The 26,431-nt window shown below is 45.9% G+C and overlaps 1 long non-coding RNA gene across 3 annotated transcripts; it reads right to left on the bottom strand.

Annotated features, from left to right (window-relative positions):
* Positions 1 to 575: 575 nt before the first annotated feature.
* On the bottom strand, positions 576 to 26,086 carry LOC132810335 (uncharacterized). Of its 3 annotated transcripts, XR_009642787.1 has the most exons (5): positions 26,000 to 26,086; positions 25,267 to 25,373; positions 20,724 to 20,823; positions 7,554 to 7,605; positions 576 to 1,334 (listed from the first exon to the last, which is right to left on the bottom strand). It is a non-coding gene; the product is annotated as an uncharacterized LOC132810335 (long non-coding RNA). The 3 variants fall into 3 exon arrangements; XR_009642785.1 differs by lacking the exon at positions 7,554 to 7,605; XR_009642786.1 differs by lacking the exon at positions 576 to 1,334 and having other exon boundaries at positions 7,591 to 7,658.
* Positions 26,087 to 26,431: the final 345 nt, after the last annotated feature.

Raw genomic sequence — 26,431 nt, 5'->3', positions numbered from 1 at the left:
CTCCACCGCTGCCCCCTCCCCACAACTCTACTTTGATTTAGTCCCTTCTCACTCGGTCACTTGTAATGGTTTGCTTGGCCCGTAATGGGCTCTGTTTGGAAATATTAAATTGGTTACACAAATGGTTTACTGCTGGTGATTATATGTCTAGATTAGAGTGGTGCTGGAAAAGCACAGCAGGTCAGGTAGGATCGGAGGAGCCGGAAAATCAATGTTTTGGCAAAAGCCCTTTTCCAGCACCACTCTAATCTAGGCTCTGGTTTCCAGCATCTGCAGTCCTCACTTTTGCACTCCTGGTGATTATATGTTAACCAAAAGCAAAATGGTGTAATGATGATTTTGATGGTGGGAAGGTTGCTGTGATCACAATTCTGTGTCAGAGAAATGGGGAAAAAAAACGCTTCGCAGCTCACAGACCGAGAACTGAAAGACAGTTAAATCAAACCAAAAGGTTCAGACAGGGAGGGAATATTTCCCTGGAGTTTGAGTAGCTGGAAAGTGATGGTGCCCGGGAATAGACAGGATTTTTTTTAATAGGAGATTAAATACAGTTTTAAAACTTGCAGAGTGTTTAATTTATTTTCTTTAATTTTATTTGCTGTGCAAAAAAACTTGTACAACATTTTTAAGCCAAAATTTACAAATCTAGTGTTAAAGATAAATGTTAAATAAAATCGATCAAACCATCCCTCCACTGTTGTGGAAGTGCAATCTCCTGGAGAATCCCTGCCCACTCCTTCCTACCTGGGCTCCATGACTATATACATACCTGGGAGATAGCAGCAGGAGGAGACCATTCAGCCTTTCAATCCTGCTTCACCACTCAATGGGAAACAGCTGACCATCCAGCTCAGTCTCCTGTTCCTGCTGTGTTCCAATCCCCTTTACCTCAAAGAACTATATCTAAGTCCTCCTTTGGTTTCACTGCCTTTTGTTCTAGTGACGTTGCGGTGTTACTGTGTGGGTGTAGGCAGGGGTAATGTGATGGTGCTGCCTCCTGGAGGATGCACTCAGCATCCCTCACCATCCTGCAGTAACATCAGCTGGGGTTCAGCAACTAGAGATAGAACCCATTTCCAGGATATGGGCATCACTGGCTCAGCCAGCATTTATTCCCCATCTCTAGTTACCCTTGAGAAGATGGGAGTGAGCTGCTGTCTTGAACCATTCACAGTCCATTTGGTGCAGATAGACCAACAATGCTGGGAGGGAGAGTGTTGCAGGATTTTGGCCGAGTGATTCTCTATCTTTGGTTCTTCAAATGCTGGTTAACTTAATCACAATCTGCACATGATTTTGAGATTTCAGTCTGCAAATCTTCATCATCTAGCACCCTGTATAAAGGAATATGTACAGGTTAGAAATTCAGAGCAGACAATTCTAGCTTCTTTGGAATATCTTTTCCCCTTTCTTCCCCCGAAGCTGTAACCCTCCAGCCCACTTACTCTCTCCCACCATTCTGACTCTGCTACCCCCTAATGAACAGCCTCCCCATTCTCATGGAGTTACTGATAAACAGATCCATGCCACCACTTCCCGTCCCTGGTTAGACTCTGCACCCTTTCTGGGTTCACTTCCTTTCCCTTCAGTTGCTGCAAGTCAATAATGTTACAGCAGAATGAAACACAAGGAAACAGAAAGGGAGGTGGCAGATCCTGGACAGAAGAGGAACCTTCAGTCTGGGAGAATGGGTCAGATCCTTCTTTGTTTCCCATTTGTTGATTCCCAGCATTACAATGAATTGGGGATGGAGAGTGGTCCTACATGGGTGTGGTGACCCCCTAACAGATCAATACCAGAAGCAGATGCATCCCTTCCCCAGCCAATCACAGTGTGAAATACTTTCTGCAAAGTATACTTACCTAAAGCACATGCTCCAAAACCTGCCCCCATTCTGTACATGTACAGTGCGGGGTTTCCCCACACACGTGTGGTCCCTGCCACAGGGATTGTGGGTGTTGTAGTCCCCAAGAAGCCACTGGAGCCCTGTCTCTGGAAAGTGTATGAAAATTGTGGACTGGAGGGTGTTGTGTATAGGATCCCCATTCAGACACACAGGACATATGGGCTGTCACTGGGTTTTACTGAGACACCTGCTTCCACAACCTGATTTACTGATGTAAGGAATATAGATTCAGCCAACTGGGGCGTGGGAAGTGAATAGGAGGAGCAGATTTTAAGCAGAGGTGGCTCAATGGTTAGCACTGCTGACTCAGTGTCAGGGACCTGGATTTGATTTTAGCCTTAGGTGACTGTGTGGAGTTTACACGTTCTCCCCGTGTCTGAGCGGGTTTCCTCTGGGTGCTCCCGTTTCATCCCACAGTCCAAAGATGTGCAGGTTAGGAGGATTGGATATGCTAAATTGCCCACAGTGTCCATGCATGTGCAGGTGAAGCCATTAACCATGGGAAATACAGGGAATGGGTGAGTCTGAATGGGATGCTCATTATAGGGTTGGTGTGGACTCCATGGACGAATACCCTGTTTCTGCACTGTAGGGATTCTATTCTATTCTCCTGAAGAAGAATGTACCTATCTCAATGTGCTGTGAATCTGTGGCATTCCCTCTTCAAAATGCGGTGGATGCCAGGACAATGAGCAGATTTAATGAAGAGATACAGATGTTGAATTTACAATGAGATGAAGGGTGAGAGAGAGCAGGCAGGAAAACCCAGCTGAGACCGAGGTGAGCTCAATCATCACCGTATTAAATGGTGGGGCTGGTTCGAAGAGCTGCATTGCCTCTCCTGTACCCAGTGCTCATCTTCTTATGGTAATAACTGGAAAGCTGGATCCAAAACTCACCACCCTCCCCAAAGGAGTCATGATTTGGAGATGCTGGTGTTGGACTGGGGTGTACAAAGTTAAAAATCACACAACACCAGGCTGTAGTCCAACAGGTTTAATTGGAAGCACACTAGCTTTTGGAGCGACGCTCCTTCATCAGGTGATTGTGGAGGGCTCGATCATAACACAGAGTTTATAGCAAAAATTTGCAGTGTGATGTAACTGAAATTATACATTGAAAAATTAATTGTCTGTTAAGCCTTTCATCTGTGAGAATACAGTGATAGTTTGACTTCTTTCATGTGTAAATCACAAAACCCTTCTTTTTAAAGTTGCATTCTCAGGTTAGCTGCTAACAATGGTTTATAGTGAGACAATATGTTGAAGGTGTTAGTTCCCTTTGTTCTCTGCCTATGACCTGATGTTTAGATTGATCCTCTCTCCACAGTCACCACGCTAACATGGACTTGGCTGTACCTCAGTAATTTTTCCAGACACACTGACATTTGAAATATTCACCCACGGACAGAATACACACCTTCCCTTCCACATGAAAAAGGCCAATGATATTCAGATCGGCACGGATCAAGTAACTATCAAAACTGAAAATGAAGTTCAATTTAAATTTCTCATCTGCAAATCTGCCCTTTCGGTTCTCTACAACAGAGAAAACAAGTCACCACCGTTAACACAGGATGGAAATTCATAAGACAATTATAGTATTAAATTGCAGTTTCTTTGTTCCCCCAAAGCTTTAAATCTCAGTCTCACAATTTCTCTCTTCTGTGAACTGAAATCCAAAATAATCTCCTCACTCCTTCCCTCCACACCTAGTTCTAACACTCTCCTCTCTTTGAATTCAGCTTCCTAGCTCCTGCCTACAGACTAAAAACCAAGAAAAGGGGTGGCACGATGGCACGGCAGCCCCACAGCACTAGGGTCACAGGTTCGATTCCAGCAATCCAAAGATGCGCAAGTCAGGTGAATCGGCCAGGCTAAATTGCCCATAATATTAGATGCATTAATCAGAGGGAAATGGGTCTGGGTGGGTAACCCGAGGGTCGGTGTAGACTGTTTGGGCCGAAGGGCCTGTTTCCACACTGTAGGAAATCTAATCTAATCAAATCAATGAGTCTGACTCGGAGCCTCCAGGGAGTTGGTGAATCCTCCCCACACCTCCCAGGGCTTCCTTCTGGGACAGAACAGACTGACTTTTTCCCCCCCAATCTGGAACCTCTTATTTATTCCCCTACTCCAATCCTCTGATGAGAACCATCCTGCACACACTGGCCAAATCATATCTGGTTGAATAAAAATGAACTAAAATGAATGTTCCTCTCCGTAACATCCCTGAATCTTCACCCGAGTTCTGATAACTTTCTGCAAAATACTCCCCCACTGATACGCCGACCACTTGTCCCGATACCAGGGGAGGGGCCATTCCCCTGGGACCTGTTCCCAGAGGGAGGAAGGGAGTGAGCTGCCAATGAAAGATCAATCCCACACACCCACAGCCGCTCTCCCTGGCACTGACCCACCTTGCACATACACCAACAATTGCCCAGCACTGCGCCCATGCACCGGTCTCCCCTCCTGCTGAGCATGCTCCAGATCACACAGGAGCCTGAGTGATTGACAGCAGCCACTGCCCAATAGGGTGAAGGGGGCGGGGCTGGAGGACTGGGACAATGGGATTGTAAACAATGAATGAATGTGGAGGACACTGGGGGATGGACAGGTCAGTGAGGGACATGAGCAGTGCAGCAGCAGGAGGGGATCCTGGACAAACTGAGCAATGGGAGAGTCTAACAGGAGAGAAACTACAGGAAGGTTTTGTTTAGAGGCTCAGGCAGGGACAGCTGGGAGACAGTATGGCCTGGTGGCTTGGGCAGGTTTTCCAATCAGCCACTTCAAAGATGCTGTCACTCAACTTTGAACCTGATCCTCCTGGTCCAGAGGTAAGGACACTACCACCATTTCTTGGTGGACTAGAGGAAAGAAGGGAAGATGTTCTCCGTCTCACTCAATTGGAAACTCCATGAGCTCCTACCACTTACTGTCTCTGGTGGGGATGGAGGAGACAGAGCAGATGGGAGCAGGGTTAGGGATATAGGGACTGCCTTTGAAAAGGAACTCACTGTGTTGGTGATATTAATAAGACTCGATACACAGTCACTAACACAAAGCTGGTGTACGTGAACTTTATCCAGAATATGAACACCCATAACTGGGTGACGCAGACTCCAATGTACAGAGTTAAGTCCTGTATACTATTAACAGCTTTGTGTGTGAGAAATCACGTCTCATGAACTTAAGTTAGGGCAAAAGGGTGGAAATCATCTACATGGTCTTCAGTAAGGCGTTCAAGAAGGTTCCCCATGGGAGATTAGTTAGCAAGGTTAGATCTCACAGAATACAGAGAGAGAACGAGCCGTTTGGATACAAAACTGGCTCAGAGGTAGAATACAGAGGGTGGTGGCGGAAGGTTGATTTTCAGATTGGAGACCTGTGACCAGTGGGGTGTCACAAAGGATCGGTGCTGGATCCACTAATTTTCATAATTTATATAAATGATTTGGAAGTGAATATAGAAAGTATTGTTAGTAAGATGACATCAAAATTGGAGGTGTAGTGGACAGTGAATAAGATTATCTCAGATTACAACGGGATCTTGGTCAGATGGTTGAGGATTGGCAAATGGAGTTTAATTCAGATAAATGTGAGGTGCTACATTTTGGAAAAGCAAATATTAGCAGGATGTATACACTTAATGGTAAGGTCCTCGGGAGCGCTGCTGAACAAAGAGACCTTGGAGTGCAGGTTCACAGCTCATTGAAAGCAGAATCGTAGGTAGATAGGATAGTGAAGAAGGTGTTTAATATGCTTTCCTTTATTGGTCAGAGCACTGAGTATAGGAGTTGGGAGGTCATGTTGCGGCTATACAGACATTGGTTAGGTCATGCTTGGAATATTGCGTGCAATTCGGGTCTCCTTCCTCTCAAAACAATATTGTGAAACATGAAAGGGGTCAGAAAAGTATTACAAGCATGTTGCCAGGGTTGGAGGATTTGAGCTATAGGGAGAGGATGAATACACCGTTTTCCCTGGAGCGTCAGAGGCTGATGGGTGACCTTATAGAGGTTTATAAAATCAGTAGGGGCATGGATAGGGTAAATACACAAGGTCTTTTCCCTGCGGTGGGGTGGAGGTACGATGGGGGGTGGGAGACAGAGGGGGGAGACAGAGGGGAGGGTGACGGTTAGCTTGTAGATCTACAACACAATCCTGTTCCTGTTTTCTCCCCATCCCCTTCAATCCCTCTGAAGGGCTCAGAGTAAGTGCACAGACCCTGGAAAATAGAGCTTTAGGGTGACCAAGTGCTGAAGGTTGCATTTGGGACGTTGACCTTTATTAGTCTGTGCACTTTATCAATAAATGGACCTGGGTTCAATTCCACTGTCCTGGATTCTTGTCAGTGGCCACAGACGCGCCTGTCTCTGACCCTGACTACTGGATCCCCTGTCACTATAGCTCTGCCATTCTCCTTCCTCCTGTTCTGTGCAGCGGAGCTCTCTGTGGGGTCATGAACCTGGCTGTTGCTGATTTCCCCTGAGAGTCCACCCCACCTGTTCCCTCCCTTATAGAATCCCAAGCGGTGCACAATATCTGTATGAGAAGCGAAATGATCATGGGGAGTCCTGCACTCCCTTCCTGAGCCTTTTGCTTGATATGATGGTCACCCATTCCCTTTCTGCCTGTGTAACCCTCACCTGCAGTGTGACTAACTCACTAAACGTGCCGTCCATAGCATTCTCAGTATTGCTCCACAGTGAGTCCACTCTCAGCTCCAGGTCTGAAAAGCAGTTTCCCAGTAGCTGCAGATGGACACCCTTCCTGCACACACAGCCGTCAGGGACACTGGAAGTGTCCCTTATTTCCCACATTGTACAAGAGGAGCGCCCCACGGGTCTGAGGGCTCCTGTAACAATGTGTCTCTAGTTTCAGCTAGTTACTCCCATTAGGAGAATTTAAATGAGCAAAAACCTTCCTTCTCTTCCAACATTTCCATTATCATCAAAAGCCCCGATCTTTACTTGAGCTGACATTTTACACTTTAAAAACTGTTTTAAAAAAAACTCAGCAGGTATCGCTTACAACTTGGCTGTTCCCTTTGGGACCATGTGAATTGCTGAATGGCCTGGACTAAAACTGAAGCTGTGGTTCACCTTCTCCCTGTCTCCCCTCGCTCTATTTACACCCAACTCCAAAACACTCTCATTGAACCAAGCAGCCCTCACGGTGCAGCCCTGTCATTTTCATTGTCTGCTCACACCTACACTGCCCTCAGCCTCCTGTCCTGTTCCAATGCATCTCAATGGGAGCTGAAGAACTGCATCTCATCTTTCAATTCAGCCCTTTGTAACCCCAGAGTCAATACGGACCTCAGCAGTTTCTGAATGAACAGACAGTTGTCAAAACCTGGAACATTCCACCCGAAATGGTGCTGGAATTTGAGTCCATAAGGAATTTTAATCAGAAGCTTGCAGGGAATTGAAAATGAGGAGTTTACAGGTTAACATCAGAAAGTGGGTGATTGGGTCTAAATCTGACAGTTCCTATGTAGAGACGAGGTGTAATTTGGACAAATCTGCGTTCCCTCTCAGGGCCCAGAATTGAGCACAAACCCAAAGGGTGATCCCTTGGAACATCTTTCTGCTTTTTGCTTGAAAAAAAGAGATACTTTCCCACAGACAGAACAGACACACCTTTTTCCTTCCCCAGTTAAATGTCAATGGTATTCCGATCCTGATGACCCTGCTGACGATAGAAAGTTGATTTTGAGATCCCTGTCTCAATTATTAAATAAAATCCTATAAAATGAATTCACAAAATAAAACTCTCAGTCAGTGCAGGCTGAACAGTAAAGACAAATACTTCTCTTGGTATGTGTTTGATGTGTAAATGCTCCTCTTCAAATCACCCCGACCCCACCCAGGAAGAGGATATGCCCATGCGCCTCGCTGTACCTTGTCCCCAATAAAGATGGTGGCCATAACCCAGAACCCATCACCGCCTGAGGCCCACAGCCGTTTTCCCATTTGCTGTAAACGTGGGACCAAGAGTTTCTAATTCAGGCCTAACTACCTGTACAGAGTGTAATTAAACCCTTCTAGTCTAAACTGATCCAACTCCCCTTTCCCGTTTCCTCCTCCTGCACACACTAAGGGTCATTCTAGGTCCAGTGACCCTCACTCAGAACTGACTGCAGCTGGGAAAATTAGAATCCCTACAGTGTGGAAACAGGCCATTCGGCCCAACAAGTCCACACTCACCCTCTGAAGAGTTTCTCAACCAAACCCATTCCCCGACCCTATTATTTTACATTTACCCTGACTAATGTACCTAACCTATACATCCCTGAACACTACGGGAAATTTAGCTTGGCCAATTCACCATACTGCACATCTTTGGACTGCAGGAGATAGGGGGTAAAGAGTAAATAATAGGTGGGGACAGAGCCCAAAAGAAAAAATAACATTTGGAAAGAAAGGAGTAGATAACAATCTGGCTGGGAGGGTGCATAGCTGTTAATGGAGGGGACAGGAACCTGTGTCTGGCAGCAGCTGAGTGGAGGTGCTGGAAATGGCAGTTGATGATCTACGTTCTGCTGCAAAACAGACCCCGATCTTCCAGCTGCCTGCTACTTTAACACACGAACCTGTTCCCTGGCCAACATCTCTGTCTCATGCTTACTGCAGTGTTCCAGTGAAGCTTGATGCAAGCTGGCAGAACATTCCAGAACATTCCAAAACACACCATATTTCAAGGACTGCAATTTCCCCTCCTACGTGGTCAACAATACCCTCCTGTGTATCTCCACCACTTCCCGCACCTCTGCCATTGAACCACACCTCTCCAACTGCAACAAGGATAGAACCCCCCAGTCCTCACCTTCCACCCAGATACAACGCATCATCCTCCGCCATTTCCACCACCTACAATCAGATCCCACCGGAGATATATTTCCCTCTCCATTCCTTTCAGCATTCCACAGAGACCATTCCCTGTGAATCCTAGTCAGATCCATGCTCCCCAACAACCCACCTTCCACTCACAGCACCTTCACTTGTCAATACAAGAGGTGCAAAACCTGTGCCCACACCTCCCCCTCACCTCCAACGGACCATTCCCCATCCAGCAGAGATTTTCCTGCACATCCAAACACCTCACCTATTATGGCCTTTGCTTTCGATGTTGTCTCCTGGGACACCAACTTGCGGAATGTTTCAGGGAGCATTTCTGGGACACATGCACCAACCAACCCCACCATCCTGTGGCTGACCACTTCAACTTCCCTACCCACTCCTCCAAGGACATGCAAGTCATGGGCCACCTCCACCACCAAATCCCAGCTACCCGACGCCTGGAGGAAGAAATTGGGACCCTTTAACCACAGAATCAAGGTTTCCTCATCTCCCCTCCCCTGCCTTATCCCAGATCCAACCCTCCAACTCGACACCACGCCCTTAAACTGTCCCACCTGTCCACTTTCCTTTCCAATTATCCACTCCACCCTATCTCCATTACCCTCTAACTACATCTACCCATTGCCTTCCTAGCCCACTTCCCACCAACACCACACATCCCTCTTATTTATCTCTCAGCCTTCTTACTTCCCACCCCACTCCCAATCCCGGCATTCCTGATGAATGGAATATGCCCAAAACGTCGATTATCCTTCTCCTGGGATGCTGCCTGACCTGCTGTGCTTTTCCAGCGCCACATGTTAACGCAAGTTGGAAGAACAACACCTTATCTTCTACTTGGGGACCCTGCACCCCTCTAGCCCCAGTATCAAAATCAATAATTTAGGTCCTGAACTCTCCAATGTCCTAGCGCCATAGCCTCTTAACCCACACACCAGGCCTTGTTAGTACATAACCTACCATTACACATTAGCTATAGTTAGCCACCAACAGTCCCCATAAACGGCTATTCACCCTGCCCCAGCCAGATCGTTATCCACTCCTTTGTCCAACTGCTCCCATCTCTTTGGACTCTATCACCACCTATCATTTACTCCTTAACCCCGATCTTCTGCATATATACCAACATTTTTTTCAGTAGCATCAGTTCTGAGGAAGGGTCAGCAGATCCAAAATGTTAACTCCGATTTCTCTTCACAGATGCTGCCAGACCTGCTGAGCTTTTCCAGTATCTTTTGGCTGTTGAGTGAGATTTACAGCATCCGCAGTTCTTTTTGTTCTAATTTACCAGGAATTTCTAATTTAAGTCTAGCAGCCTAAAACTGTGCGTTTATAAACCCTCCCAGTCCACAATAACTCAATTTCTTCCCCAGACTTTGCAGTCTCTCCCACTCCCTTCACACTCATGAGGACCTCTCTCACAGTGACACTGCGCCTGCACAGCTCATGGCCATGTGTTGGCCTGCTGGACCCACCCCAATTCACTCCCATTGGCCGAAGGATCACGCCAATTCTCCTATTGGTCTGAAGCTGCTGTCAATCACCTGGGCCCCATTGTGACATGAGTGGGCTCCTCCCAAGAGCATCGGATGATGAGGGGTGACCTCATAGAGCTTTCTAAAATCATGAGGAGTATGGATGGGAAAAATAGACAAGGGCTTTTCCCTGGGGTGGGGGAGTCTAGAACGAGAGGGTGTAGGTTTAAGGTGAGAGGGGAAAGATTTAAAAGGGACCCAAGAGGCAACTTTTTTCATACTGAGATGGGTGCCTGTATGGAATCTTCTGTTTGGGGAAGTGGTGGAGGCTGGTACAGTTACACCATTCGGCATCTGGATGGGCATGTGAATAGGAAGGGTGTAGAGGGATATGTGCCAAATGTTGGGATATCTGGTCGGCATGGACCAGTTCGACCAAAGGGTCTAATTCCATGCTGTATGTCTCTTGGACTCTGCCCTGGGATGAGCTTCATCATTCACAGTGAATGGGGCAGTAACGCAGAGCACAGGGGTTTGGGGCTATTCAGCTGTACTGGCCCCTCTGGAGATGGTGCCAGTCTATCCCAACTCACCTCCCATTTGTCTGTAGCCTCCAAATCCTTCCTTAAAAAAGTTAAATTCCAAATTTGTTTTCTCAATAACTACTGAATCTGCGTCCAAACTGTTCCAGATGCTCAGAACTTAGTGAGTACAATAATCTTCACATTTTTAACCTGTTTTATTTGCCATTTACCTGAAAGTAGTTACTCAAAATTGTGACGTTAATAATTTCTCCGTCTGTCTCTCTGTAAATTAAATATCCTGGAAACAAATCTGCTCCTGGTCGAAATCCCTGCCTAACCTTCTCAGCTCCAAGGAGAATTAGTTGATCTTCTGCTAACTCTCCATAAAAGAGAAACCCATCTTAATTTTAGTAGTGCCATAAAGATGTACAGCAGAGAAACAGACCCTTCGATCCAACTTGTCCATGCCGACCAGATATCCTAAATTAATATCATCCCATATGCCAGCTCTTGGCCTGTATCCTTCTAAACTTTTGCTAATCACATACAACATCTCAAAGGCATAACTGGGTAATTGTACCTGCCTCCACACTTCCTCTGGCAGCTCCTTCCACACACGTACTATGTTCAGCTGGAAACATTGCCCCTTAGATCCCTTTTAAATCTTTTCCCTCACACCTGAAGCCTGTGCCCCCAAGCTTTGGACTCACATATCCTGGGAATAAGACTCTGGGATTTCATCCTATCCATGCTCCTCACAACTGTATCCGATGCTCCAGGGGAAAACAGCCCCAGCCTATTCACCCTCTATCTATATAGCTCAAACCCTCAACCCTAGCAACATCTTTGCAGATCTTTTCCGAACCCTTTCAAATTTCATAATATCATTCCGATAGCGGGGAGACCAGGACTGAAAGCAGAATTCCAGAAGTGGCTGAATCAATGTGCTGTGCAGCCGCAGAATGACATCCCAACTCCACTACTCAATGTACTGACCAGTAAAGGCAAGTACACCAAACACCTTGTTCACTACCCTGCCTATGATTCCACTTTCAAGGAACTATGAACCTGCACTGAAAGATCTCTTTGTTCAGCAACACCCCCCAGGACCTTCCCATTAAGTGTATAATTCCTGCCCTCATTTGCTTTTCCAAAATGGAGCACCTCACATTTATCTGAAATAAACTCGATCTGACAATCCTCAGCCCATTTGATTGAAGTCCCATTGTACTCTGAGGTAACCTTCTTTACTGTCCAGTGCACCTCCAATTTTGATGTCTACTGTAAGCCTACTAACTATACCTCATATATTCACACACAAATCATTGATATAAATGATGAAAATCAGTGGATCCAGCACTGATCCTTACACCATATTGCTCATCACAGGCCTCCAGTCCGAAAAGCACTACTCTCCGTCCCCAACCTTCCCGCCAATTTGTATATAATAGCTGGCTCTCTCTGCATCCCATGGTGTCTAACTTGCTAACCAGTCTGTTATGTGGAACCTTTTTGAATGTCTTTCTGAAGTCCAAGTTAGTGATGTATGTACAAAGCCATGCTGACTATTCCTAATCACTTCTTGCCTTTCCAATTACATATAAACCTGTCCTTCAGAATTCCTTCCAACACCTTGTCTGCCACTACCCTCAGGCTCACCAGTGTATTGTTCCCTGGCCTTTCCTCATCACCTTTCTCAAATAATGGCTCCTGTCTTGCAGCACCTCACCTCCGGCTATCGGTGGTAGAAATATCTCAGCGAGGGACCCGAAAATCACTTCCCTAACTTCCCACAAAGATGTGACATACACCTGATCAGGTCCCACAGATTTACTCAGCTTTCTGTATAAGACATCCCGTACAACCTCCTCTGTAATATGGACAGTTGTCAAATCATCACTATTTATTTCTCCAAACTCTCTCGCTTCCATATCCTCTTTCAGTAAAAGCTGACATGAAATCCTTGGGTAGTATCTCTCCCACCTTCTGTGGTTCCACAGACAGCCTTGTTGATCTTTGAGGGTCCCTATTCTCTGCCTGGTTACTCTTTTGTCCTTAGTGTTTTGTAGAATCTCTTTGGGTTGTCCTTAAACCTCTTTCCCCCCAAAGCTCTCTCATGTATCCTTTTTGCCCTCCTGTTTTCCCTCACGTGTACTCCTACTGCCCCATACTCCGAGGGATTCACTCAAACCCAGCTGTCCGTAGCTGCCATATCCCTCCTTCATCTTTTTGACCAGACCCTCAATTTCTCTAGACACACAGCATTCTCTACACCTACCAGACTTGGCTTTAACAGGAACATACTGTCTATGTTCTCTTGTTGTCTCATTTTCACAGGCCTATGGAGGCAATGGCAGATGAGGACATGGAAACAGTCACTCTCAGTAAAGAGGTAGTGTTGGAAAAGATAACAGCCCAAAAGAACATGGGTCTCCTGGCCGTGATGGAATGCATCCCAGGGGACTAAAAGAGATGGTGAAGGGTTTATTGTCCTTCCTTGCTAGAGGGATGGTTATGCTGCAGTTGTACAGGGTGCTGGTGAGGCCACACCTGGAGTACTGTGTACAGGTTTGATCTCCTTACTTCAACAAGGATGTACTGACACTGGAGGGGGTGCAGAGGAGGATCACTAGTTTGAGTCGGGGGTTGAGAGGATTGGTGTATGTGGAGAGACTGAATAGACTGGGATTATACTTGTTGGAATTTAGAAGAATGGGAGGCTGTATTGGAAAAAATAAAATTAAGAAGGGAATAGATAAGATAGAAGCAGGGAGGTTATTTCCATTGGGGGGCGGGTCAGTCTAGAGAGCACAGCGTCAAAATAAGGGGGTATCTGATTTAGGACAGAGTTGAGGAGGAACTTCTTCAGCCAAAGGGTTATGAATCCGTGGAATTCCCTGCTGAGTGTAGCAGTTGATGTTATCAACTTGAATGTCTTTAAGGCAAAATGTAGATTTGCAAACAGGAATCGAATTAAGGGTTATGGTGAGAGAGCAGGAAAGTGGAGCCGAGGCCATGAAAAGATCAGCCCTGATCTTATTGAATGGCAGTGCAGGCTTGAGGGGCCAGATGGCCTACCCCTGCTCCTATTCCTTCTGTTCTTATGTTCCCACTTTCCAGCCGTCCCTTTACCTGGGGGTTGCAAAGAAATATTGAAAGTTCTTGCCTTGTACCATCAAAATTCACCTTTGTCCAATTTTGAACACCAACTTTTAGATCTGATCTATTATTTTCTGCAACTATTTTAAAACCAGTAGAATTGTCGTCAAAGAATCCCAAGTGTGGAAGCAGGCCATTCGGCCCATCACATCCACACTGACCCTCAGAGCCTCCTATCTTACCCCTGTAACGCTGCATTTCCCATGACCAATCCACCTAGCCTGCACATCCCTGAACATTTCCCATGGCCAATCCACCCACCTGCCCATCCCTGAACAATACGGCAATCCAGCCTGGATTCTCCACCCAACCTGCACACCTTTGGACTGTGGGAGGAAACCAGAACACCTGGATGAAACCCACACAGACAACCTCAATAAGGTGATCGTCCTGTTCTTATTTCCCAGTTCCACCCAAGTAATTTCAACGGGCGAACCTCCATGAATATCCTCCCTAAGCACAACAATAATGTTATCCCTACTCAAAAACACCATTCCACCTTCTCTCTTATCCCCCTTTCTACCCTTCCTCATATCTATTCCCTGGAACATTAAGCTACCTGGCCTGTCCAACCTAAGCCACGTTTCTGTCATACCCACTATATCCCAGTCCCATGTTCAAAACCATATCTTAAGCTCATCTGCTTTCCCTGTAAAACCTCTTGCATTGAAATAAATGCAGTGCAGTGCTATCAAAAGGACAGACTGATGGGCAGAGGGGGTGGGATGGCCCTGTTGATGAGGGATGACGTTCAGTCCCTTGGGAAAGGGGGATACACAGAATCAGGAGATGTAGAGTCAGATTGGAGGGTGGCTAATGTTATCCCACTTTTCAAAAAAGTTGGGAGAGATAAAACAAGGAATTATAGACCGGTTAGTCTGATGTCAGTGGTGAGAATGACGCTGAGTCAATTACAAAAGATGAAATTATGGCTCATTTGGATAGCAGTAATAGGATTCGTCAGAGTCAGCATGGATTTACAAAGGGGAATATACTGACTTGGATTGAAAATTGGCTGGCTGACAGGAAGCAAAGTGTAGCGATAAACGCTTCCTTTCGGAATGGCAGGCAGTGACTAGTGGGGTACCACAAGGTTCGGTGCTGGGACCACAGCTGTTGATAATATACATTAATAATATAGATGAACATCTTAAAAGTAATATTAGCAAATTTGCTGATGACACAAAGCTGGGTGGCAGGGTGAAATGTGAGGAGGATGTTATGAGAATACAGGTTAACTTGGACAGGCTAGGTGAGTGGACGGATGCATAGCAGATGCAGTTGAATGTGGATAAATGTGTGGTTATCCACTTTGGAGGCAAGAACAGGAAGGCAGATTACTATCTAAAAGGAGTCAAGTTTGGTAAAGGGGAAGTACAACGAGATCTCGGTGTGTTGTACATCAGTCAATGAAAGCAAGCATGCAGGTACAGCAGGTAGTGAAGAAAGCTCACTGCATGCTGGCCCTCATAACAAGAGGAATTGAGTATAGGAGCAAAGAGGTCCTTCTGCAGCTGTACAGGGCCCTGGTAAGACCGCACCTGGAGTATTGTGTGCAGTTTTGGTCTCCACATTTGAGGAAGAGCATTGTGGCTATTGAGGGAGTGTTGGGTAGGTTCACGAGGACAATTCCCGGAATTGGCGGAATGATCATATGTTGAAAGATTGGAGCGACTGAGCTTGTATACACTTGAGTTTAGAAGAATGAGAGGGGATCTGATTGAGACCTACAAGATTATTAAGGGTTGGACACTCTGGAGGCAGGATGCATGTTTCCACGGATGGGTGAGTCCAGAACCAGAGGACACAGGTTAAAAATAAGGGAGAGGCCATTTAGAAGAGAGTTGAGGAGAAACGTCTTCACCCAGAGAGTAGTGGACACATGGAATGCACTGCCCCAGAAGGCAGTGGAGGCCAAGTCTCTGGATAATTTCAAGAAAGAGATGGATAGAGCTGTTAAAGATAATGGAATCAAGTGTTACGGAGATAAGACAGGAACAGGATACTGATTGTGGATGGTCAGCCATGATCATAATGAATGGTGGTGCTGACTCAAAGGGCAGAATGGCCTATTCCTGCACCGATTGTCTATTGTACCTTGTCAGTCCGACCTCATTCTGTGCCTTGCCCTTGCCTGTCTAACTTCTCAACTGTACCAGCCTCAGGGTTACCTCCTTTCTCACTATCTCTTTAGGTTTACCCCCACGCCCTCACTGGTTTAATGCCTCCCGAGTAGCACTAGCAAATCTCCCTGCTTGGATATTAGACACCTTCCAATTCAGGTGTAATCCATCCTTCTTATGCACGTCACCTCTCCCCCAGCAGAGATTCCAATGATCCAAAAATGGGAATCCTTCTCCCCTGTATCAGATCCTTGGCCACGCATTCATCTGCTCTACCCTGCTATTCCTACTCTCACTAGCATGTGGCACCGGGAGTAATCCAGATATTACTACCCACAAGATCCTGCTTATTATCCTCCAGGCTAATTTGCTATATTCTCTCATCAGGACTTCATCCTTTTCTCTTATGTCATTGGTACCAATGTACAGCGACCTCCCACTGATCATTCTCCCCTTTCAGAATATTCTGCACCGTCGGAGCCATCCTTCACCCAGACAGTAGGGAGGCACCACCCCATTCTGATGTCTCACTATCAGCTACAGAAACTGCAGTCTGTGCTGCAGACTAGAGAGCCCCCTATCACCATCGATCGCGTGGAACCTGTTATACCTCACATTATACTAGATTCATTACACTAGTAACTTGGCTGTCAGTGCGATATTCCCCTGAAAGTGTGACCCCCGACGCTTTCCAAAACAGTATACTTGTTTGAGATGGAAATAACCACAGGAGACTCCTGCACTACTTGCCCTCCACTCCTCCCTTTCCGAGAGGAAACCCATCTACCTGACTGGATCGGCAGTTTTCCTACCTTTCTGAAACTGCCACCTATCACACCCCCCTGCTCCTGTAAATTCTTCATTACCTTTAACCATTGCTCCATCTGATCCATGAAATCCTACAGGATTTGCATCCTCACTTCCTGCAGACAATCAGATCATTGAAACCTTCCTTAATCTCCTACATCCAACAGGAAGAGCACATCACTGTACGAATGGCCATCTCTGCACCTTAACAGTCCACAGACCCAGAAAAAGGCACACAATCTTACAGCTTTACAAAACACGACTCTAGAATAAATTAGTACCAATATTTTATATTAAAAAACTTAATCAAAGTATCATAAGATGTGTATTTAAAGAAATAAACTGTCGCCCTACTGAATGTTGTAGCTTTACTAAAATAAAACAGACTAAGATTTATCTTTGAAGGGACCGAAACCCACTGAGCTGTGAGTCACAGATGAACAGCACTAAACAGAACCTTCGGTCAAATTTGTCCATGCCGACCAGATATCCGAACCTAATCTTATCCCTCTTGCCAGCACCTGGCCATATCCCTCTAAATCTTTCCTATTCATGTCAAGTATCCAAATGCCTTTAAAATACTATAATTGTCAGCCTCCACTACTTCTTCTGGCAGCTTATTCCATACAGGCACCACTCTCTGCATGAAAAAGTTGCTCCTTAGTTCCCTTTTATATCTTTCCCCTCTCACCCTCAACTTATGCTCTCTATTTCTGGACTCTCCTACTCAGGGAAAAGACCTTGTCTGTTTACCCTATCCATGCTACTAATGATTTTATAAACCTCTATGGAGGTCACCCCTCACTCTCTGATGCTCCAGGGAAAGAAAGCCCCAGCCTTTTTGCTCTCTTTCTGCAGCTCAAACCCTGACAGTATCCTTGTAAATCTTTGTTGAACCTCTTCAAGTTTCACAACATCCTTCCGATTCACGGAGAACAGAATTGCACACAATATTCCAAAAGAGGCCTAACCAATGTCCTGTAATCACCTTCCAACTTCTATACTCAATGCTCTGATCAATAAGAGAATGTATTCTAAACATTTTCTTCAGTATCCTATCTACCTGCAACTCTACTTTCAAGGAAATATGAACCTGCACTGCAAGATATCTTTGTTCATCAACACTATCTAGGAATTTGCCACTAAGTGTATCAGTCCTGTTAAGATTTGCTTTTTAAAATGCAGCACGTCACATTTATCTGAATTAAACTCCACCTGCCACTTCTCACCCATCTGAACAACATCCTGTTGTAATCTGAGGTAACCTCTTCGCTGTCCACTATACCTCCAATTTTGGTGTCATCTGCAAACTTACTAACTATACCTCCTATGCTCATATCTAAATCATATATATAAACGACAAAAAGTAGTGGACCCAACACTGATCTTTACGGCACTCTACTGGTCACATGCCTCCAATCTGAAAAACAACCCTCCACCACCACCCTGCCTTCTACATTTGAGCCAGTTCTGTATCCAAACGGTTAGTTCTCCCTGTATTCCATGAGATCTAACCTTGCTAAGCAGTCTTCCATGGGGAAGCTTATCGAGCGGCCTTACTGAATTCCATAGATCACGTCCACCTCTCTGCCCTCATCAATCCTGTTTGATACATCTTCAAATAGCTCAATCAAGTTTGAGAGACATGCACAAAGTCATGCTGACTATCACTAATCAATCCTTGCTTTTCAGTATACACATGCATCTTGTTCCTCAGGATTCCCCCCAACAACTTGCCCAGCATCAATATCAGGCTCACGGGTCGATAGTTCCCTGGCTTGTCCTTACCACCTTTCTTAAATAGTGGCACCACGTTAACCAACCTCTAGTCTTTCGGCATTTCGTCTGTGATAATCGATGATACAAATATCTCAGCAAGAGGCCCAGCAGTCACATTCCCAGCTTCCCACAGAGCTCTAGGGTACACCTGATCAGGTGCTGGGGATTAACCAAGCTTTACAGGTTACAAGACACCCAGCACGTCCTCCGCTGTAAGATGGACATATTCAACTTCTATTTCCCCACATTCTATATTGCCCATGTCCTTCTCCACAGTAAACACTGATGCAAAATATTTTGTTAGTATCTCTCCCATCTCCTGCGGCTCCACACGTAGGCTACCTTGCTGATCTTTGAGGAGCCCTATTCTCTCTCGAGTTACCCTTTTGTTCTTAATATATTTATAAACACCCTTGGGATTATTCATAACTCTATTTGCCAAAGCTATCTCATGTCCCCTTTTTGCCCTCCTGATTTCCCTCTTAAGTATACTCCTACTGTCTTTAATGCTCAGGGTTTTTTTTTGGATTGGAATAAATGCAAAATATTACATCTTGATAAAACAAACGAGAGCAGACTTACACTAATTAAAAACAGGGCATCGAGGAGTGATATGGAACAAAGAGGCCGAGGGGTTCGGGTCTTTCAAGTCTGTGTCACATGTAGACAGGGTGGTTAAGAAGGTGCTTAGCACACTTGTCATCATTGCTCAGACCTTGGAGTACAGAGTTGGGACGTTATTTTGGATGTTGGGGAGGCCTTTTCTGGAATTCTGTGTCCAGTTCTGGTCATGCTGATATCGGGAGGACATTATGTATTTGGAGCGGATTCAGAAGCGATTTACCAGGATGTTGATGGGAATGGATAGTTTGAATTCTAAGCAGAGGCTGGATAGGCTGCGACTTCTTTCACTGGCGCGCAGGAGGCTGAGGAGTGACCTTATTAGACTCAAATCATGGAGGGGTGGTATCAGTAATGTGAACAGCAGGTGTCCTTTCCAGGAAGGGACGCGATTCAAGACTGGGTACATAGCTTTTAAGGTGACAGCAGAATGGCTTTAAAAACGTGTTCGGGAATTTTTGTTTATTTTTGTTCAGACAATGGTTTGTGTGTGGAATGAACTATCAGAGGAAGTGGTAGTTGTGAATCAAATTACAATTTGAGGGTGGCACAGTGGCTCAGTGATTAGCCCTGCTGCCAGGGCCCCAGGTTCGTTTCCAGCTTTGGACAACTGTCTCTGTGGGACTTGCCCATTCTCCCAGTGTCTGCATGGGTTTCTTCCAGGGGCTCCAGTTTCCTCCCTAATGAGAGAGCAGCCCTATGGTCTGGGAGGACAATGCTGCCTTTCCCTTTTACACAGTGATGCCACTGTGTCTCTGGGATGGGGAGAGGGAATGCTGAAGGGGTGGATGGGACACCACTATGGCACAGTGCTTTGTCCTGGAGGATGTTCACTTTCTTTAATATTGTTGGGGGCTGCACTGATGCAGGCAAGTGGAGAATGTTCCAACACAATCCTGATGTGTGTCTTATAGAGAGCCATGGGCGGCATGCTGGCACAGTGGTTGCACTGCTGCCTCACAGCGCCAGAGACCTGGGTTCAATTCCCGACTAAGGTGACTGACTGTGTGGAGTTTGCACGTTCACCCCGTGTCTGCGTGGGTTTCCTCCGGGAGTTCTGGAATCCTCCCACAGTCCAATGATGTGCGGGTCTGGTGAATTGGCCATGCCAAATTGCCCCTAGTGTTAGGTTAGGGGTAAATGTAGGGGTATGGGTGTGTTGCGCTTTGGCGGGTCGGTGTGTAGTTGGGCCGAAGGGCCTAGTTTCCACACTGGAAGTAATCTAATCAAACAGACACTGGGGAATCAGGGGTTTGGGGAAACTGAGGTTGTTCTCCTTGTAGCAAAGGCAATTGAGGGGAGCTGTGACAGAGGGATTTACAGAAATTATACATTATAATAATAAACCTTACACCCATCAGCTCATTATACAAGGATTACAGGACACACATAAAAGGTTTGGGAAGATTCAAAGAGAACTTTTATGCAGCAAATGGGATTCAGATGGAATACAATACTCACACACAATGCGAATATCCAGGTCCTGATGAATTAACTAATTCAATCAGAGTTTGGTGTTACAATGACTGAGATTACCATCTGAATGTCCACCTGTAGTATCCTGTAATACAAGTTTATAAACTCCATCACTGTCAGTTCAGGTTAGAAACTCACACCATCTCCTCCTCCTGGCCCAGGATGACTGGACACATTACCCTTGTGGAGGTCAGCAGTCAGTTCAGGGGGAAACCTCTGTGGGTTTCTGTGAGTTTCCACCTTGGGATTTCATGCGACTGAACAGGGCAGATCTTTGACACATGGGACAGAATATTCCAGGAGTCAGTGAGATGCGGAGAGCAGGATTTGCTTCTTTTTTTTCCCTTCCGTGCTGCCGCTGTGCCTCATCAATAAGACATGGGGCGGGGGGGGGGGGGGGGGGGGGGGGTGAAAGGTTCATGCAGCTCGATGGGCAAGTTGTCTCCATTCTGACCAATGGGCAGCAAGTTCCTCCCATAGAGTATCTCTAAAAACAGAGCATCGCTGCATGCTTCACACTGCCCAGTGTTCCCAGTAAATGTTTAGAAGGGGGGGGGGGGGGGAAAATTCCTAGAAAAGGCATAACTGTAAAGTTCTAAGAGGATTGTGAAGAGTGAGAGATACACAGGAGAAGGGGCAACAAGTTGTCAGATGGAGTATAATTTGGGAAGATGTCAAGTCGGTCAGTTTGGAGGGGACAATAAGAGAACAGAGTGCTATTTACATGGTGGAATCTGTAGAAAGCTGCACCAGAAAGGGATCTGGGGTAATTGTGCAGGAAACACTGAAAGCCAGCAGATTCTGGGTCAGTCACGAAATCAAGGGTTCTGTTTCGGATTCACCAAGTTTAAGGCAACACAGACACGGGTAAGGGGTTTCAGTAGCAATGGAGCTGGGGTGAGGTGGAGACAAGCAACGTTTCAGAGATTGGAATTCCTGGTGTTTGTGATTGTGTAGATGTCTGATTAGAAGGTCACCTTGAAGTCAGATATGACAGCAATATTGTGAAGAGTCTAGTTCTACCTCAGACTGCACCCAGTGAGAGGGAGGGGCTCAGCAGGAAGGGAAAGGAATTTGTATTAGCAACTGAAGGTAATGGATTTAACCGTAACAATGTTTCATCGGAGGAAATTGCAGTTAATCAAGTAGTGGGAATGTGATAAGCAGTTTGATAACTGAGTAACAATGGAGCAATGGAGAGGGATGATGGGGAGGGAGAGCTGGGCATCGTCAGTGTACATGTCAAACCTCACACTGTGCTTTTAGACAATGTCACCTCCTGGCAGTATGTAGGTGATAAACAGTAGGGACCAAGGATAGATCCTGGAGGGACACCAAATACAAGGAATTCATAAAGGAAAGGGAGAGTGGGGATGGAGCAGGATTTACAAATGATGGTGAGGTCAAATGTTAGTTTTTTTTTGCAGAATGGATGAGAAGGACATAACCAGAAAAGACAGACAGACAGACAGAACAAGGAACAATATCTGTGAATTGGCGAGGGGGGAGTGACGGGGAGGAAACAAAGTTGGAATGTCTGTGGTTTAGCGAGACTAGGAAAAGATCAAGATGAGCTCTGATAAGACTTGACAAGAGGAGAAAGATGTAAGTTTGGGACAAAAACCAGGAACACCATGTGAGGCAGTTTGTCTCAGTGGGCTAGTGGGATGGAGGGAAGCAGCAGAGGCAGCTGGTCGGATTGTGTCAGTCTTAGTGACAGAGAAACTCAATGTGCTCGTTGCTCTTGTTGTTGGAGAGAAGGATGGAGGAGACAGGATGATGGACAGTGTTTTACAAAGAAACAAAACCAGGGTTAGTGATGTTTAAAATGAGTGAACAAACCTAATGTATTTAACTTTTATCCAGAATATTAAAATGTACAACTGAAGTCCCTGTTCGAATCCCAGCTCGGCAGACGATGGAATCTGAATTCATGAAATAATAACGAATTAGGAATCTCCTGATTTCCATGGAACTATTGTCAATGGCAGAAAATATCCTGCCAACCTGACAGTCGCCCAACAAGCTACTCACTGCATTAATCACTGCAAAGTCTCAACAAAGGAATGAAACTGGATGGACCACTTGGCATCTAACAAGGCACCAGAAAATACAACCACAGAATCAGCCCTCTCGGCTCTGCAACATCCTGCTCACTAACATCCGGGTTTTTTTGTGCCAAAACGTGGCGAGCTGTCTCACAGACTAGTCAAGGAACAGCCTGACATAGTCATCCTCACAGAGTCATCCCTTACAGATAATGGCTAGACACCACCATCACCATCCCTAGATATCGAGAGTGTGATGATGGAAAAGCATAACAAGGTGAGGCAGCATCTGAGGCGAAGGAGAATCGATGTTTCGAGCCTAAGCCTTTCATCAGCCTGACCTGCTGTGCTTTTCCAGCACCACACTCTCCACTCTGATCTCCAGCATCTGCAGTCTTCACTTTCTCCTGAAATCTCTAGATATGTCCTGTCCCACCAGCAGGACAGACCAGGCAGAGGCGATGGCACAGTGATGTACACACCTTTTGCCCTGGGAGTACTCAGCATTGACTTTGGACACCAGGAAGTCTCATGGCTCCTGCTGATTACCACGTACTGTGCTCCCACGGCTGACGGATCAGTGCTACTCCATGTTGAATAACACTTGGAGGAAGCACTGAGGCAATAAAATGGCGACAAGCCTACTCTGGGTACAGGATTTCAATGTCCTCTACCAAGAGTAGCTCAGCTGCAGGATTACTGACTGACTGGTCGGGTCCTCAAGGACATAGCTGCTCAACTGGGTTTGCAGCAGGCGGTCACGGAACCAGCAAGATGGAAAAACATACTAGATCTTATCAGTATGAATCTATCAGCTGCAAATGTATCTGTCCATGACAAGAGCGACCATCCCACAGTCTTTTTGGAGACAAAGCCTCACCTTAAAGTTGAGAAAAACCTCCCTTGTGCTGAGTGGTACTATCACCATGCTAAATGGGACAGATGTAGGATCTCAAACTGGATATCTCTGAGGCACTGTGGGATAACAACAGCAACAGAACTGTACTCCAGCACAATCTGTAATCTCATGGGTTTGTACATCCCGCACTCACCCATCACAATGGACAGGAAAGGAGGGCATGCCATGAGCAGCACCAGGCATACCTAAAAATGCAGTGCCAACCTGTTGAAGCTACCAAACGGGACCATCTGCATTTTAAACAGCATCAGCATCAAGCAACAGAGCTAAACGATCCCACAACCAATGGATCAGATCAGAATTCTGCCACACCCACTTGTGAATGGTAATGGACAATTAATCAACTTGTTGCAGGAAGCACAACAGATATCCCCACCCTAACTAACGGAGGGATCTCACACATCCATGCAGCATTTGCAGCAATTCTCAGCCAGTTGCAAAGTGGGATGATCCATCTCAGCCTTCAACAGTGGTTTCCAAAATCACACACGTGAGTTTTAAGTCAGTTTGACTTAGTTCGAATAATACCAAGAAATGGTTAAGTAGTGTAAAGGCTATGGGTCCTGCTAACATTCTGGCAATTATACTGATAACTTGTGCTCCAGAACTTGCCACCCACAAAGCCACGTACCCATCCAGCACTGGCATTGACTGACAATGTGGAACATTGCCCAGGGATGTTCAACACAAAAACACAGGTCAACTCCGACCCAGGCAATTTCCCTCGATCAGCAGGAAAGTGATGTAAGTATTCATCAACAGGGCTATCAAGCAGCTGCTTAGCAACAGCCAACTGAGTGACACTCATTTTAGGCTCCACCAGGGCCACTCAGCTCCCGATTGTGTTACCACCTGATTCACAACCTGACAACCAGCTGAATCCCAGAGGTGAGGTAAGAGTGACAGCCCAGTCCCACTCCAACACCACTATTTCTAGCTGATTCCACCCTCATCTCAGCTCATATACTGAAACTCTCATCCATCGTGTGTTATCTCCAGACTTAAATTATCCAAACACACTCCTGGCCAGCCTCCCAAATTCAACCTCCCTGTAATCTCAAGAAAAATTGAAAGCTCTATCGCCCACGTGCTCACTTCTCCCCAAATATGTTCACCCGTCAAAAGGCTCCTATAAGCAACAACAATTTAAAATTCTCATTCTTGACTTGATTCCTGGCTGTTCTCATCCCTAGCTCCATGCACCACACATCCTTTGAGACCTCGTCAATCCATTTACTTCGAGACTCCCAATAATTTGTTAATTCATTACTTCAACTGTGTAGCTGATTCTACAGTTGCTAAAGCAACATGGTCTGGAATTTGCAGACAAAACATCACAGGTCTGCGTTCCACCTTTAAGACATCCCTCAAAACCTGCTTTTTGGCAATGTTTTTGGTCACCTGACCTAATATCTTCATCTCTGGCTTTATATCTAAAATTCTCAATGATATTTTATATGAAATTATAAGCATGATAATAAAATTACAAACTGTTCTTGATTTGGACATTATCTTCAAATCATCACTGTTGCTGTAATGAATAATCTGTAATGTCTCTTACCCAACCACATTGTGGGAGCACCTTCACCACACAAACTGCAGCTGTACAAGAAAGTCAAGCATCACCCTCTCCACAGGCAACAGGGCTTTGGCATTAATCACTGGGATCTGTGGAAAGAGAAACACAGTTCAAGGGGGTGCAAAATGCATGACAGGGAATGAAAATGGATCAGAATTTGATCGTCAGAAACTGAAGGAAAACACACTTGCTTATTGGAAAAAAGAATTCTTGACTCAAAAATATTCAAGACAAAATAATCTGATAATAGAGCAGCACATGGTCAGGGGCTGGGCCACGTGAAAAATTCATTTACAAATGGTCTATAAAAGTAATAATACAGTACTAAACAGACCAAACATACCCCCATGGTTGGAGACTGAGGAAGCTGGACATTGACAAAGTGGTCCTGAGGGAGCCCAGAGGTGAATCAGAGCAGGATTGGCTGCTGTCATCACAATGACTCTGTACCAGAGAGAGGCTGCACATGCGCCTGGCTGCACCTTGCCCCCTACAAAGATGGCGGCTCCGCACGTGTCCAGTGAATCGTTGTCCCGAATAAAGATGGCGGCGCTCACTCAGGCCTGCAGCCGCTGAGGCAATTCCCCATTTACTGCAAACACGGGACTGGGACGTTCAAATTTGTGTTTTCCGACATGCACAATTTGTTTGTAAAACCTCTCCGCTCATGACAACACAGCTTCTCTCACATTTCCCTGATTATTTCTTTCCTTACCGTATCCTTTCTCTCTATAACTTCCCGAGCATTTATTACAGCTACTCTGCGTCGGGCGCGAGGGTGATCACATGGTTGACCTTAGCTCCGCCCTTCATTCACTGTGATTGGTTGGAGGATCAACCTCCCGCAAGGTCCTCCAGCTCCGCCCACCGTCCTTTCATTGGTCCGGTGCTGACATCAATCACCCGGGATCACTGTTGGCTGGAGCATGCGCAGTGTGTCCTGCTTGTGCTGAGATGTTGGGTCATGTGATGGGAGGTAACAACAATGACTGCAGATGCTGGAACCTAGATTCTGGGTCAGTGGTGCTGGAGGAGCACAGCAGTTCATGCAGCATCCAAAGGGCAGAGAAAAAGCCCTTCATCAGGAATAAAGGCAGTGAGCCTGAAGCGTGGAGAGATAAGCGAGAGGAGGGTGGGGAGAAAGTAG

Source organism: Hemiscyllium ocellatum, unplaced genomic scaffold, assembly GCF_020745735.1.
Source record: "Hemiscyllium ocellatum isolate sHemOce1 unplaced genomic scaffold, sHemOce1.pat.X.cur. scaffold_1665_pat_ctg1, whole genome shotgun sequence".
NCBI classification, from domain to species: Eukaryota; Metazoa; Chordata; class Chondrichthyes; order Orectolobiformes; family Hemiscylliidae; genus Hemiscyllium; species Hemiscyllium ocellatum.
The sequence above is the reverse complement of the archived record's forward strand: the minus strand, read 5'-3'. Positions and strand labels throughout refer to the sequence as shown.